This window comes from Hesperophylax consimilis, chromosome 31, assembly GCF_061612785.1.
Source record: "Hesperophylax consimilis isolate HC1 chromosome 31, BYU_Hcon_1.0, whole genome shotgun sequence".
NCBI classification, from domain to species: Eukaryota; Metazoa; Arthropoda; class Insecta; order Trichoptera; family Limnephilidae; genus Hesperophylax; species Hesperophylax consimilis.
Window position 1 is genome coordinate 10,580,434 of NC_142866.1, and position 16,763 is coordinate 10,597,196.

Sequence of the window (16,763 nt, forward strand, 5' to 3'; positions counted from 1 at the left end):
AATAGCAGAAGTCGCGAATTCCATAAATACCATGTTCCTGTCTTGACTTCAAATTATCTTTATTGTTTGTGTGCCCTATTTTTGTAATAGCTGTGTTATTTTAATTACCATGTCTTGTTCAACATTTCTCCTTGTATTAACTTCGTGTAATATGTAATATTTTGTATTTGGACATGGTCCGTTAGTAAATAATAAATACTTGCCTGTATTTCAGGTCCATACAGCTTACACTATAACAAAAAATTCTAACTAAAAAGCAGATTGTAACAATTTAGTGAACGTGAAAACTGAAAATACCTGTTTATCGCGTTTAAAAAATGTGAAAAAAATGCATCCAATATCACGCATAGGTATCTCGTCTGAGGACGAATACGTCATTAGCTCGGTGATAAAAATATTTCCAAGTGTGGAATCCAAAAGTTCGGGCCCGTTCGGCATCACTACTTGTTGCTCGTGGTCCACTGGTCCTCCCTCGCCCCGCTGCCCCATCCCGCTATCCCCTATTCCCGCTTCCCCTAGCCGCGCAGCCAGTCCCTCTCCCCTTCGCTTCCCCCCAGCCCGGTGTGCAGGAATCACGCGCATCCTGATAGCTTTCCAGAGTCCGGACCATATTAATAATAATAATATTCTGATGATTTGTGTAACGCCGTTTTTGTGAATAAAAACACCTCAAGAGCCCCGTAATTTTTCTTTCAATCCTATATCCTACTACTAACATACACATTTTATTATAACAACAACTTACAGCTAACAGATTGCATCCACCAGTTTACCGATCTGTAATAATAATACTTGGATGACTTGTATAGCGCCGTTTTTGTGCAAAAACACCTCAAGGGCGCTGTGTACAACAATGCACGTGATGTTGCTTACATTCTCTCTGATGAAACGAAAACTAAACTGTAAGGAAATTAAATATAAAATCTTTTATAAATATAATTAAAAAGGTATTCATATCCCGATAAACTAAATTATATTAAATATAATGAAATATTTTCGAGTATATCTCTTTTTATAATAATATATCATTTGGTACATCTACCTGTACTGTTATATTTTCAAATACTTAATGTATTAGTATAATTTTTTTTTGTATGGCTAAGTTCAATTATGACAATGTGACCGTAAATATTTATGTACATATTTAGATAAGTACGTACAACAATTAACCTGTGTTAAACAAAAAAAATATTTTTGCATGTATTTTAATCTTAAGTTTTATATATTTATTTCCATTTTCTTTAAAATATCTTTTTATCAATCAGTTTTATCATTTTTATTTTTAATATGGTTTCTATAATAAAATGTATTCTTTAGTTTTTATTTTACCACTTGTTTTATTATTTGTTTAACAAAACATTATTTTGTTATTCTTACATAAATCATGCACGACTACCATATTACGGGCATGAGCCTAGTATGGTAGTTGAGAAAATCACCAAAATTTCAATCAATCTATAATAATTGGTTTCTCACGTAAATTTTAATTGACATCTTTTTATATTGTATACCAACCATATAACCTGTTGATTTCCCAAAAATAAAAATAAATTATTTTCATGTTATTAATTGCAGGCTGATAATATACATACATGCTGATAATAATTATCCGACAGGTGAATATCCTGTAATATAGGTGAATTATCCGACGATGAATAATCTAATTAATTAATCTAAACTCTAAAAATTATTTATGATAATTCACAACTGGATGATAAATTTACTAAAAAATGGTGTTGTGCAAATCAGCCAATAGTTTTGTTTTATTATTAGTCCATATAGATATTGTGAGTCTTACCAAGAAATGCCTTCAGAAATTAACTTAATTTTATTACTTCATTTTTGTGGACAATCTTGAAAAAACAATTCTATCTTTGTAGCCTCAAATGATTGAAAAAAGCGATTTACAAAAAAAGTCGTGTAAATCTTAATGCTGTGAATGCAAACAAGTTATTACTAATGCTTTTCATTAATTTTAAATAAATTTTACCAAATCAATATTTTAATACAAATATCGACATTCGAGATAATCAAATTAGTTATTTTACAGACCATAATAATTATATGAAAAAAGCACATTAAATCTCAACTTTCGTGGATTGATAGAACCAACACTACTACTAACTAACTAACTAACTAACTAACTAACCATCACGCCGTTTCCCCGCAGGGGTAGGCAGAGAGGACGGACCGCCAAACAACTCGGTCTTGGCACACACTCCTTGCCTCATTTACATTCATACATCGTCTCATACATACTCTTCTATTATTCTGACTCTTGACATGGCCCGACTCTAGTATCTGATTCACTTGATCGTGCCATGTCTTCCTCGGGCGTCCCCGACTTCTGCTACCATTCACATTTGCATCATATATCCTCCTCACACTCCTATCGTCGCTCATTCGCTCTAAATGCCCAAACCATCTAAGCGTCCCTTTCTTAATCTTACTCATTACGCTTACATCAGCCTTGCACTCTTTGCGGAACTCCACATTCCTCACACGATCAAACACGGTTTTACCACACATACGCCTCAGGGATCTCATTTCAACAGCATTCAATCTACTTTCATCCTTTCTTTGCCAGTTCCATGCCTCACTTCCATACATCAAGGTAGGTACCAGCACTCCGTTGTGGACTGCTAACTTCGCTTCTTTGGACATTTTTTTGTTAGTGCCAACGGCGTTCAGTCCTCCATTAACGGAATTACCTGCATTTCCCCTTGTTTCAATATCTCTGTCAGCCTTCCCATCTCTCTAGAACATACTTCCTAAATACACAAACTCATCCACCTGCTCCAAGTATTCCTCATTCACAATTATATTGCACTACTACTATAATTTTTTAAATCATTTTAAATGTAAATCAAGAATTTTAATCTCTCTGCTGAACTCTGGAGGTTGTATCTAACACTGCACTGCAATCATTCTACAAAAACTCATCTTTTTTTCGTCCCGGCTCCTTTTTCATACTCTCGATTTTGAACGTGTGTAGGAGATACTATCAACATACCTAATAATAATAATATGCCCACACTATGCTGGCACACTGGCCTAGACGAGGAGCTGGCAACTCCGCGGTAGGATATGATAGAGAAGGCTCTGCCGGCGGGATGGGGAACCACAACCAACCAACAGCCTTAAAACCAAATAAAAAAATCTTCCTGTTCCCAGTTTCTCTGCGTTTCTTCTCTTTGGCCCTTGACGTGGAGATAATGTAGGCTTGTAGAGTTATATGAAGCATACCCGTTTAACCGTGCTTGCGGTCTATTGCATTTTGAGTGTATTTTACAATTTGTAGGATTATCTGTATAGCGTCGTTTTTGTGAAAAATCATCCCAAGGGCGCTGTACAAATATGCACGACTTTTTAGACTTTATTAAATTGTATACAAACAAAACAGATACAACGTATTTACTCTACATGTCACTTTAGATAAAAGTAGTTTTATTAGAAAGATTAAGCTCGGAGAATATATGATTTTGCATGCAGAGGACACAAAAATATTGCATGATGTTATAGTTGCTACATAATTTAGGTAACCTTCTTTTCTGTTATGTTGATCTTATATAGTTGAAATAGTATACAATGTATATAAAGTAAAAAAAAATTCAGTTGTAGGAATGTAATTTTTTTTTATAAATGACTTAAAATAGCTTAAAAATTCTGCTTATGAAGAAATTTTATTGGTTTGTCTTGTAGACTGATGGTCTTATAGTACGTCGGTACTCGTGAATGTGGACCATGCACATTTGGAAACTATCAGTATTATTCGTTTTACAAATATTTTATGGGAAAAATAAACATATAATATTTTTTGACTGTTGGGGGAATAACTTCTCTAGATATCCTGCGTAGATAAGTATGGATCTTAATCTGTATCAACTGTTAATTTATGAACAATCTTTAAATTATCAGAAAAGTTAATAATATTGCTAAATATTGTAAAATCAATATCTTCAAACAGATATTTTTATCAATAAATTATAAGAAAAACGAATGCACATTAAGATATTTCTGACAATCAGACAGTCATATAAAATTATATACGTCAACAATCGAATACCTCAAACCTTATCTTTTTAATGTACAAAACTATTCACAATACTTTATAAATATGCAGTGAAAAGATGTTGCCATATAAATTATTCACACTAACCAAATTATTTATTATTGTAAAAACAGTTAGGTTACTAACAAAAAATTGTCCAAAGAAGCAAAGTTAGCAGTCCACAATGGAGTGCTGGTACCTACCCTGATGTATGGAAGTGAGGCATGGAACTGGCAAAGAAAGGATGAAAGTAGATTGAATGCTGTTGAAATGAGATCCCTGAGGCGTATGTGTGGTAAAACCATGTTTGATCGTGTGAGGAATGTGGAGATCCGCAAAGAGTGCAAGGCTGATGTAAGCGTAATGAGTAAGATCAAGAAAGGGACGCTTAGATGGTTTGGGCATGTAGAGCGAATGAGCGAAGAAAGGAGTGTAAGGAGAATATACGATGCAAATATGAATGGTAGCAGAAGTCGGGGACGCCCGAGGAAGACATGGCACGACCAAGTGAATCAGATACTTGAGTCGGGCCATGTCAAGAGTCAGAACAATAGAAGAGTATGTATGAGACGATGTATGAATGTGAATGAGGCAAGGAGTGTGTGCCAAGACGGAGTTGTTTGGCGGTCCGTTCTCTCTGCCTACCCCTGCGGGGAAACGGCGTGATGGTTAGTTATTTAGTTAGTTAGTTCAGTTAGGTATATCTCCAAAATGATCTTATTAATGCGGTTGCTTCATTAGGCACATTTTTTTGCAAAGAGTACTTAGGTACGCAGCGATGACGCGCAGCCATCGTCGCATTCCGCGTCAATAAATTCCTAATTGGTTATTGGTCGGTTGATGGGTCGTGTCTTTGACGCCCCGAGAGTGATCGAAGTCCTTTTTTAAAACCCTTTCTTGTGAATAAATCTTTGGGAAAAACAAAAAATACACATGTAAATTACAGTGTTGAAGATTTACAGGCGTTAACATCAACGCTGGCGAGGTTTATCTGGATTTCGTGAACATTATGAATTTTCAGGTTCTTTCAAACACCATTCCAACTTTTTCAACTCCTCTGATAGTGTTGGCCTCAGAATACCAAAAATAATTTGTTTTATAGGCTTTAGATATAAGTTATTTATTGCCAATCAAAAAAAAAAAAAAAATATATATATATATATATATCTAGATATGATCACAAATTAACCATTCGAAAATTAAAAAAAAACACTATACCAGTTTAAATAGATTAATAATAATAAGTCATCACATCATTACACATCACAGTGTGTACGAGCTTATCATTCTTAAATTGAAAAAACATAATTCTCATTCAAAATTCATAATTCTCATTTAAAAATACACAAATATTATAATGAATTTATTCAGACGTTCCTAAAAATAGTCAACACCTTAATCATAAATTTTTAGATGATAGTTATATAGATTACAGGATAGATTGAGTTTGAACTGGATTTCTAAACCTACATTGCACCTACGAGATAGATTTTTCATAAACGGTGACCGGATAAATCATCACAATGATAATTCATCTATTTAGGTTAGGATAAAATATTTTTTTTCATTGTTTCTAATGACTTTATATCACTTTTTAAAAGTGTGTTGAATTGTCACTGTGTTGAGTTATCATGGAACCTTCATAAACATAGTCTCTAATCCCAAAATAGTATAAAATAAAGTCGCTATACGCGTCTGTCTGTGCCTTAGTTCTTATAAAGTACACGTGAATTTTAATAGGGGTTTCATGTCGTAGTTTTATCACTATATTGGCGCTATAGAAATGATCCAAACATTATTATTATTATTTAATATTTTACTACTACTATTCGTGATCATCACACATCGTACCTATCTCAGGTGATATTATTATTTATATTTTCAATAGGAATACTCGGAAAACACTGGTCTGTGGCAGTCAAATTTTAGATCAGCAACATCATCAGCTGTAGGCAGACTGATGGAACCTAAGCGCAAGCCAAATACTAAGTTAGGTGATCGCGCTTTCGGAGTATCTGGGCCGAAGGCTTTGAATAAACTCCCCCCGGAACTAAGATCCATAAAAAATCCAACAGAATTCAGGTCTTAACTAAAAACTTACTTTTTTAAGCTGTCATACTCTTAAATTAAATATACCAATCCTGAGAGAAAGTCCAGTTATATCCAATTTTCCAATTATGTCCTAAATCCTGTATCTAAATTTCGCTAACAAACAATTAATGAATCTTAATTAAGTGTTAATCTCAAGTGACCTACCAGGTAAGTATGGTACTGTATATTATCTCTATATATAGTTAGTAGATTATTGTAGAAGTGTATTATATATATTTACAGCGCCCTTGAGGTAATTTTGCACAAAAACGGCGCCTTATAAATCATCCAAATATTATTATAAAAAAGTCGATAAAATAATATATTTTGTGAAAATAAATCTCTCCATAGGATAATGAAACCATCGCCAATTAAATATATTCGACTGTTACAAAATGCAAATCCAATTGATCAACTAACTGATAAACATATCCATTAGGAGTATTTCAAAATATATTTAAATTTGTGCCTACTGTGTATATATATATGTAGACTATGTACTACATTTATGTACATTTATCTAAAGTTTCACCAGTTTGTTTCTTAGCATTTATCACTATGCATTTTTATCAAACTCAAATTTAATTACTTCAAAGGTATTCTTGCTTCTTCTCAATCTTCTACATTCATACTTAATAAAAATATACTATTAAAAATACTGATTTTATTATATATGTGATTTTATAATATTTTGTAAACAAAAACCTAGCTAACAACCACTATGTAAACTGCCATCTCAACACAGGCGTTTCACACCTAGTGAGATGGGCAATAAGTCATTATTGTAATTAAGTGTAATATTAAAATAATTAAATAAAACTAACTGTCACGCCGTTTCCCGCAGAGGTAGGCAGCCTCCTCGCCACATTCATTTACATACATACTCTTCTGTTATTCTGACAGTTGACATGGCCAGACTTAAGTATCTGGTTCCCTTGATCGTGCCATGTCTTCCTCGGGCCTACCCGATTTCTTCTACCATTCACAGTCGCGTCATGTATTCTCCTTACACTTGTTAATTCACTCTTCATACCCAAATCAACTCAACATCTCTTTTCTTAATCTTAGTCATTTATTCAGTTATTTGCCAATCTCCAAATTTCTCACACGATCATACTTGCTTTTACACTCATACGCCTCAGGGATCTAACTTCTACTTTCTCTGCCAGGTCCACGCCTCACTGCCATACATCACCCCCTTGGATTTTTTTTTGCGTCAGTCCTTCATTAATGGAGTTTCCTGCCCTTACACTTTTTTCAATATCTCAGCCTTTCTATCTCGTAAAATTACTTCCTAAATACACAGACTCATCCACCTGCCCAAATTATTCATCATTTCAATTGAAAAATATTGTTTTAATATATATATTATGTACCGACACAATGTACATTACACTATTAGGTGATTTTATGACATTGCAATATGGAACATTAGAAATCGTTATAGGGTTGCAAATTGACTGACGGGAAAAAAAGTGTAAGCATTCATTGCATCAACTGCTATAAACTACATCATTGGTCGATCAATTGAACCACTCAATTGCATCCCAGATACTCGTAGCCCGACAAGTCGCAAAAAGGGCTCTCAACAAACAAAAATACTAGCAAGGAATTGATGTTATTGTTGACCCTTTTTCCAATGTGCCCCCTGGGTCTTGCCCTCGTGAACGCAGACTTTGGCCAATGGCATTTAACGTCAACGTCAGTAACAAGGCATCAGATTGTTTGTGCAGCTCTCGAGTTCATCAATCGATAAGTGAATAAAAACTTTAATCAAGTTCTGCAAATGTTTATATCGACGGGCTATACAAATGATGCACATGCTCAAGGCCTTGATTTGAATTCCAATATACCTACCATTAGTAGGACTGTTTTGTGTCCGATTGGTATTTAAAATGACCTGTATGTAGATGACGAGAAGTTCAATCGATCATCGTATTATCACAAGAAAATACAAGGAGGGATGAAATAAAGCTGTTACTTTTTTTGAGTCATGCTGGTTTATTGAAGATTCCATGGGTCACTTATAGTTCATAGGTGTACACCTTATACAATCACCATTAGTGTTATATTTTCACAACACGATCTGTTTACATTCACCACAAGACAATATTGTCATGTCAAACTGGCTTCTTGAAGATTCCATGGGTCACTTATAGTTCATAGGTGTACACCTTATACAATCACCATTAATGTTATATTTTCACAACACGACCTGTTTACATTCACGACAAGACAATATTGTCATGTCATGCTGGTTTCATGAAGATTTCATGGGTCACTTATAATTTATATTTTCACAACTCAACTATGACAAGAATTCGAATCATAAAACCAATGATATATGTATGTTAATAACAAATGAATAACGTTCGCGTCGGTTTTCTTTCTTCAGTTCTCGTTTCTTCCAAGGTAAGACTTGAGGAAGGGAAAGGAATAAAGGAAAATTACAATTTGCATGTAGAACAACCACAAAACTGTTTGAACAAGGACCATATTTTATAGATAATACTTTATTTTGGGCCTTACATTATGACGCGTTCCACTGCTCCTTAATATGTGAGAAAGTACCTAAATTCCACGACTTGGGGTTAATATATTGTACCTCCAGTATTGGTCAAAAATGAGTTAAGTATTGAAATGTATCAAATTAAACCTATAGTTTTGTTTGCTAAAATATTGTTTCTCCTGAACCTACCGTTCCAAGGATATAAAGATGTCAAAATATGTTGCAAATCTTCCAGGCAATTTATTTTTATAAGCGCTGATTGTGTACATCATAATGCTCCTTAACTTAAATCTTAATGCTGAACGAAATTCTATGCCAAAATATTGTATTTACATCAAATACAGATACTATTAAATGGAACCAAAATCTTATTTTTATAAAAAATATCTGATTTTCCAAGGATTGAAAAATTTTAATTTCAAGTTTTCTCAATAGCACGATTCATGGAGATATAATATTTTAACTATAAGCAGATCAATAATGATAAATTCAAAGTTTTAATTTTAATAAAATGTATAAGAGTATATGAATTAAGCAGTTACTTTTCTTAATGTTATTTTAGTAATGATTAAAAAAATAATCCTTCTAACATTACCTCCAATAGAGACTAAGAGAATAACGTTTCGAGGGTCCTGCATTTCCTTGCGCCATACCGCCCTCCCCCCCTTCCCCGATATCGCGTGATATGCACTTTCAGTTTCGATCCCCGCTGTACCGGTTTCCTAATTAAACCGGCGACCTCTGTCTGCCCAGCGACCAGCCCAAGGTTGGGAATGCTGCGGCGAGAGTCATCGCTCACTGCGAGAGGGCGACCACGGACAACCAAATACAAGGAACTGTCAAAAATATTAAACGAAAATAATCTAAGGGTACGTACCACGAATTACGGGAAAGGAACTAATCAACTGCAAGCGGCGTTTTGCGGCATTTGCGGTTGCTTCGTTTCTTTCCCATAAGTTGATGTTCAGTTAGACAGTTCGGCTCGCGGATGTATACATAGCATTACGTATCTTAATTTTTGATGTGAAACCTCTTTTAGCAGCCCTTGGAGAATAAAACTGACTCTTGGATAGCAAGTGTGGCAAGACGGGATGACGCTATTGCACTTAAAGGAGACGACGCTCGGCTTTTCCGCCCAGTCACCAAAACTCCATGCGGTACATTTGCTTGTATTATCACTAAAATTTGCAATGAATCTATAATAAATGACGAGAAAAAATAAATATTTGTTTAATTTCATTTTCACTTCCTCCAATAAAAATCAATTTCGATGTATCACATCTGCAAGGCGTAGAATACATACAGCGTAGAATGTCCAACCGCAAATAACCAATTTCATATAATAGTTCAGGTAAAGTTATGTGTTAGATTATAATCAAAGATAATTCTAATATAGTTGGTTGTAACCTAACCTAACCCGGTTTTCTCTATTCTTCCTCAATTAAATTCATCTAGTATAAAGAGGTTCCCAAACAAGAAAAAATGAAAATAGCAAGGTTGACTACGAACTTCTTACTCCACCTGGGTGTTGAATGTTGTAAAGAGATTTATTTATTAATACGTTTGAAATAGCTACTTGTATTGTTTTTCGTTTCATGTAATAGTTTTTGTATGGGTAGGAATTAAAGAATCAATCACCCTGATTCCTAGATTACTTCCCAACTTTCATACGTTTTATCTTCACAGAGCTTCCTTAAAAACAGACCCTCGACATAGTATCCCAAAATATGACATAGATGATGTTGCATTAATATGACCAAATCTTAAATGGATTACCCAAAATAAATTAAAGAGAATCCTTCCAAAGGCTGATATATTACATAAATAATAATGGTAGTATCGGTACACATTTAGGAAAAAGTTTTAAGGTGTAGGTGTCTTTTTCTTATTTCAGTGTTTCGGACTTTCATCCTTCAAGGTGTTTTAAGCAATGAGATGTTGAACGGGAAGTAGGCAATTTTAGATAAGGCTTAATAGAATAGAGGATATTTGTTTAGACATGGAAAAAAAATAGTTTTCTATGTAATTTACTAAAAGTTTATTAGGAAACCTGTTAATTCATTCGTCAAGACCTGAAATCCCGTTGATTTGAAGATAGTTTTAATAAATTAGCAATACTCATTTTTTTGTGTACTCAGAAAATTTACTGAAATTTAGATTTAGTGAAATATGAATATTGGTTTTCTTGTTAAAAAACGGCACTGCTGGCCTATAACGAATGAATTGAAAGATTTCGTAAAAAAAGTTTCAGACAAAAACTATTGTTTTGTGCGGACGGCGGAACACGTGTTCATACAGATACTGATATTGATACTGACATACTATGTTATCTATTCGGAAAAGAACACGAGTTCTCGATATATTCTAAACTACTAATATTTTATCAGGAACTTAGCATACTGTCACTTTTTTAATAGTCGAAGAAGTGTGGTCATCTCTCAGGTCCGAAGGCGGTATTCATCGAGTAGAGTTAGGAACAAATCGTTATAAAGACCTATCCATAAAAAGGGTATTAATCAGATCAGATACGGAGACTTACAACGAAACAAACAAAAGGACTTTTTATCAAAGTGGCAACTGCATATTGCTCGCATTATCATGTCATGTATAATATTCAACAAAGTATAATAACAGATGATTGTTGCTGAGATTTTGCTCTAATATTGATCCTTGGACATGCATTTATCTGGAAGAGTTGCATTATTTATGCTCTTAGGCGCCATTTTATGATGAAAATAATATATGCATTATTATTTTTTTTGATAAATTAATGTTTTTAAGACAAGATTTTATTTATGCATAGCACAAAGGATAACAATTATTTTTATAAGCAATAATTGTTCGCCTGAAACACTCATCCACATTGAAAAAATCTCCTGATAAAAAATACATGACGCCAACGGGACTCGAACCCGTGTCCATTCGATTTCCGGTCGAAAGCTCTGACCACTGAGCTATGGAGGCTTATCTCTTACCCACGAAATTATTCAATATATGCTAGTGTTTCATTCAACAATTACTGCTTGTTACATTTTTTTTTCACCTGAGAACAACCAACTTTATTTTATATGAGAAAGGCATTGTAAGTGCTAACTCTCTCACTAGATGGCGTTGAGAAAAATTGTCTACATTTTTTTTAGGTGAAATACTTGAACTTGTCAAATATTAATTATTATTTTTTTGATAAATTAATGTTTTTAAGACAAGATTTTATTTATGCATAGCACAAAGGATAACAATTAAACAAAAAAATGTAACAAGTAGTAATTGTTGAATGAAACACTAGCATATATTGAATAATTTCGCGGGTAAGAGATAAGCCTCCATAGCTCAGTGGTCAGAGCTTTCGACCGGAAATCGAATGGACACGGGTTCGAGTCCCGTTGGCGTCATGTATTTTTTATCAGGAGATTTTTTCAATGTGGATGAGTGTTTGAGGCGAACAATTATTGCTTATAAAAATAATATATGCATTGTTATTTTATCTAAAATTTGTGGTCAATGTCCGCAGTTCTTCCATTTTTGGAGAAAATTTTGAGTAAATAACCTTTTTCTCGTTTCCATACCCTTTAAAATCCCTTCATCCTCACTACATTGCCAATTGCCACAAGGTAAATAACATAGTTCTATTTATTTTGAGCAATGGGGTGTTTTCAAAAATCCATGGATACCTACAGTGAAAAATGTATTGAAGATTTAATGATTTTTTGTAATATTCTTGTCGTCATTCTAAAAATGAGTAATTCTAATTTTTTATTGGTACTTCTTGATTTTTAAGACGATCTAAAACTGCTCAATCCTAAATGGTTCAAACTGGCATTATGACGTAGAAAACTCTGCTGGCAGACAAGACGGCAATGTTGGCCGGCGTGACGGCAACAATGCCATATTCACGAAAAAAACGAACATGTCGTTTTGGCGGCAAGTCAAAAATGGTACACTATCTTATCGTACTTAAATGTATTCATCAACAAAGCAATGAAAATACCATTGGGACAAAAAACTTAAGACAAAGCTACAAGCCAAAAATATATATATATTCTTGGTATATCTTACATTGTAGGTAATAGGCATTAAAATCGTTTGATAAACAGAGTCTAGAAACGTTCGATTTCAAGTACAAAACTGGTTTTTATCTATTTTGTAAATAATTTTGTGAAAAAGCAAAAAAGTTAATCAAGTGAAACTGTCACAGATAATCTTCGCTATAATATTGTATTTTTTTAAGTTGTTTCCTTTACGCGTTCATACATTTCTATCGAAAAAAATATTTTGTTGTAGTTTACATTTATATTTTTTTTTGATTAATTTTTTTTCTTATTTGTATTCTATTCAAGCGAAACGATAATATTAACCTTCAATTTATTTGAGCATATTTTTGGTATTCATAGTGTACACCAATTTGTTATAAAGATTAATCAAATAGTGCTTTGGAATTAAGCTTCGCCTTAATATGTTTCCATGTATATCTACAGGCCAAGCCAAAGTTGACAAAGTAGACTGGGACTGAAATGGATGCAGAAATAGCTCAGGACAGGAACGCCTGGAGGCACTGCGTCAAAGCGATTGGTCCCAGACCCACAAATGATAAGAAGAAGAAGATGTTTATGTTTCTCTTTAGGATATGTGTGGTTGCTAAGTTGGAAGAGAGGTGCCCACGATACACATGTTCAAGTAATCCGATAACCATAAATGTGCCCTTGACTCCTTTATATCGATATCCATTTTTTAATATGTGAGTACCGTACAAGAGTCCCAACTGTTACCTTATATTGTGAGGAGGGGATATGTTAAAGTGGAAGGCGGGGAAGTACCTGACTATTCAGATCTGGCCACAATCTGAATGGTGATTTCACACGAGGGCGATACTGAGAGTATCTTCCACTCTGATCTAAATGCATTACAATATACCGAATAGAAGTAATCCTCCACAATTTCATCCAATAATAAATTATTTTGCATTCTACTAATTCATTAAAATTAATGAAATTTTACTTTATTTTAAAAATATTTTTTAAGTGTATTTAGTATCGGCATAAATATTTTATCATTAAAAATAAAATTGGTTGTGAGTTAGAAATAAACAAATTTCTGATTGGTTTTAAAGGTATGAAGGTTTAAAGCAAAAAAAGAAATGACATATTTTTTTTTAAATAATTTTTTTTATCAAATTATTATACTTTAAATAAAATTGACTACTTTAATTTACATCTTAAAAATAGTAAAAAATACAAAAATAAAAATTTGTATTTTTTTTTTATATTTACTCCACACAGGAGGCCCTGAAGAAAATAATTTCCCTCAGGGCCTATGTCATCTTTGGGGATGCTGTGTGGAGGGTCTTTTTGTGGAGAGGAAGGAGTGAACATGGGTCTTGAAGAGTCCCATGTTGTAGGAGGGAGGAAACACAGAGGCCGGCAGTTCGTTCCACAGCCGAGCTGTTGAACTTAAGAACGAATCGTAGAAGCGACCCGTTCTCATGTGACAAGTGTCAACTGTGTACGAATGTTGGGCGCGCGTTTGGCGTGTATCCCGACTACGCACCGGTGCCGAAGGGATCAATGACGCTAGTTCCTCAGAGCATCTTCCATTGTAATACCGATAGAACAAGGACAGCATACCTACCTGACGCCTGTGCTCTAAAGATTGCAGTCCGTTTGTTAAGATTGGGGAATCTATCAAACGGACCGCCCGTTTCTGCACAGAGTCAAGGGTTTTTTTCAGGTATTTTGGGGCTCCAGACCAGAGATGGCTGCCAAATTCGACAGTAGGGCGCACTTGCGATTTGTACAGGGTGAGCAGTTGTGTACTATTAAAGTATCTGCGGGCCCTGTACAGTACGCCCAGCTTCTGAGAGGCCAACTTTACTCTAGCTTCGATGGAGCCCCCGTACCTGAGCTGGTCACTTATAGTTACACCAAGCATATCAATGGAAGGCCTGTTCGGAAGATTGCTTCCGTTGAAGGAGACTAGATTATCATTTGGATCCCTTTTAGACGTAATCAGACAGGATTTATGTGTATGCGGAGGAATTTAGTAGTTTTATTTTTAATGTAAATTAAGAAAGGCCCTTGAGATACTTGGTATGTATACGTATATTACAATACAATTAATATTTAGAATTTACTACGTACTCGTAAGCAGAAAATATTATTTCTGATCTTTACAAATCTAGCTAAGGCGACATAAGACTCTAATAACGGAGTTTGCTCGACGCTCACGTTTTAATTAATTCTGATGGACGTAGTACTAAAATCCCAAATGTTTCTAGAGGGATCCCTTTGTATGTAAGTTATTTATATTTGAGATTAATAAAAACGATTAACATATTTTATGTAAAATGGTTCGAAAATTTTTCAACTATAAAATTAGCGGTAAGCACCAGATTTATTTTTTCTAGACGGTGAATTAGTAAATTCTCGAGGGAAATCTCTAGAAAAATTTGAGATTTAATAATACGTTCATCAGAAATAATTACAATAAACCCCTACTAAAGATCTATTTTCTATTGCAAATTCAACTGCATGTCTGTCCAATACACCAGGGCCGCTCGTCGCATATTTTTGGGCACTGCTGCTTCACTTACGTCGTTAATATTCTGGCTATATTTTATGTTTTTTCTCATCTTAAATAATAATTCACGACCACCAGAAAATAGTTATAAGGCAAGTATAATAACGGAAATGGAACGTACAAACAAATTTAACAGACAAGATATTTTATTTATTTTATTTATTATTTATTAACGCCGATTATAGCGGCTTTTACAAAAAAATAACATTTGTTATACATATTAATACAGAATATACATAGATAAAAAAAATATAAATATAAAATACATAAAAGAGAACAATAGAAATAGTTATTATAAATACAATACAACAATTTTTTATATATTTATATATATATATAAATATATAAACAATTCATATACAATAAATCCCGGATAAATTAATACTTTAAAACTATATTTGATTATAATCAATCTGAGAAGCGCTGACATACAGTTTTAATTAAATAGTGTTTGTATGAGGTTAAGCTAGTAATGTTTATAGATTCATCCAAAACATATTTATTACCAAGTACATGTAGGCGATTTATTATGGAATTGAGTTCAGCGTTAGATCCTGTATTGTTGCAATGATAGGGTAATTTGAAACGAACTGATCGACTAGGTACATGGAAACATATTAACGAAAGAAGTTCAGGAATATGCTACATTGTAATAATTACAGAACCTTGGAATGTATTACCGTTTTCGATCTTTATGTAACCTTACTGCTGAGTAGAGTGCTATTTTTGGAGTACATGAATTAAACCGGTCGGTGGCTTAGTTGACATCGCGTTTGGGTCCCACCCTGGCGTAGTGTGTTCAATTCCTTGCTAAGTCCTCCATTCAACACCAACAACATTTTCCGCCTACTGTGGTAGTAAATGGGCCAAGAGGAATACAAATGGTAGTTGGTCCCAGAATTTCTGCATTGAAATAAATACTGACACTGACATCGTATACAGAAATACGATGTCAGTGAAAATTCTTCTATCTGACAATTTAAGCGTATTCATAAAATTTGACAGAGTCTTGTAGTTCAACATAATTGCTGGAATTACCATTTTAAAATATATAAAACGTAAGAATTTGTTTTGTATTCTTTCAACATCTTGTACATGTATATTATAATGTGGGTTCCAGACAAGAAACTTGTACTCAAGTTGACTTCTTACATAGGCAAAATATAATAATTCAATACACTTTATATTGTTAAGGTTTCTGGTTAACCTAGTTATAAATACCAACATTTTTAAGCCCTTATTAAAACTTTCTGTTATGTTGTTAACAAATTAAAGATTTGATTGAAAAGTGATGCCCAAGTCTTTGACCTGTGTTAAGGTCTCAAGAACATTGTTATCAATGTTGTAATAATGTTTTTTAATGATAAACTAATGTTTATAAGACAAGGTTTAACAAATAATTATAAGCAATAATTAGTCGCCCGAAATACTAATACAAATTGTAAATATCTCCCGAGTAAAAATAAATGCCGCCAACGGGAATTGAACCCGTGCCTTCTGATGTCCGGTCAGGTGCTCTGTATCCACTGACCTATGTCG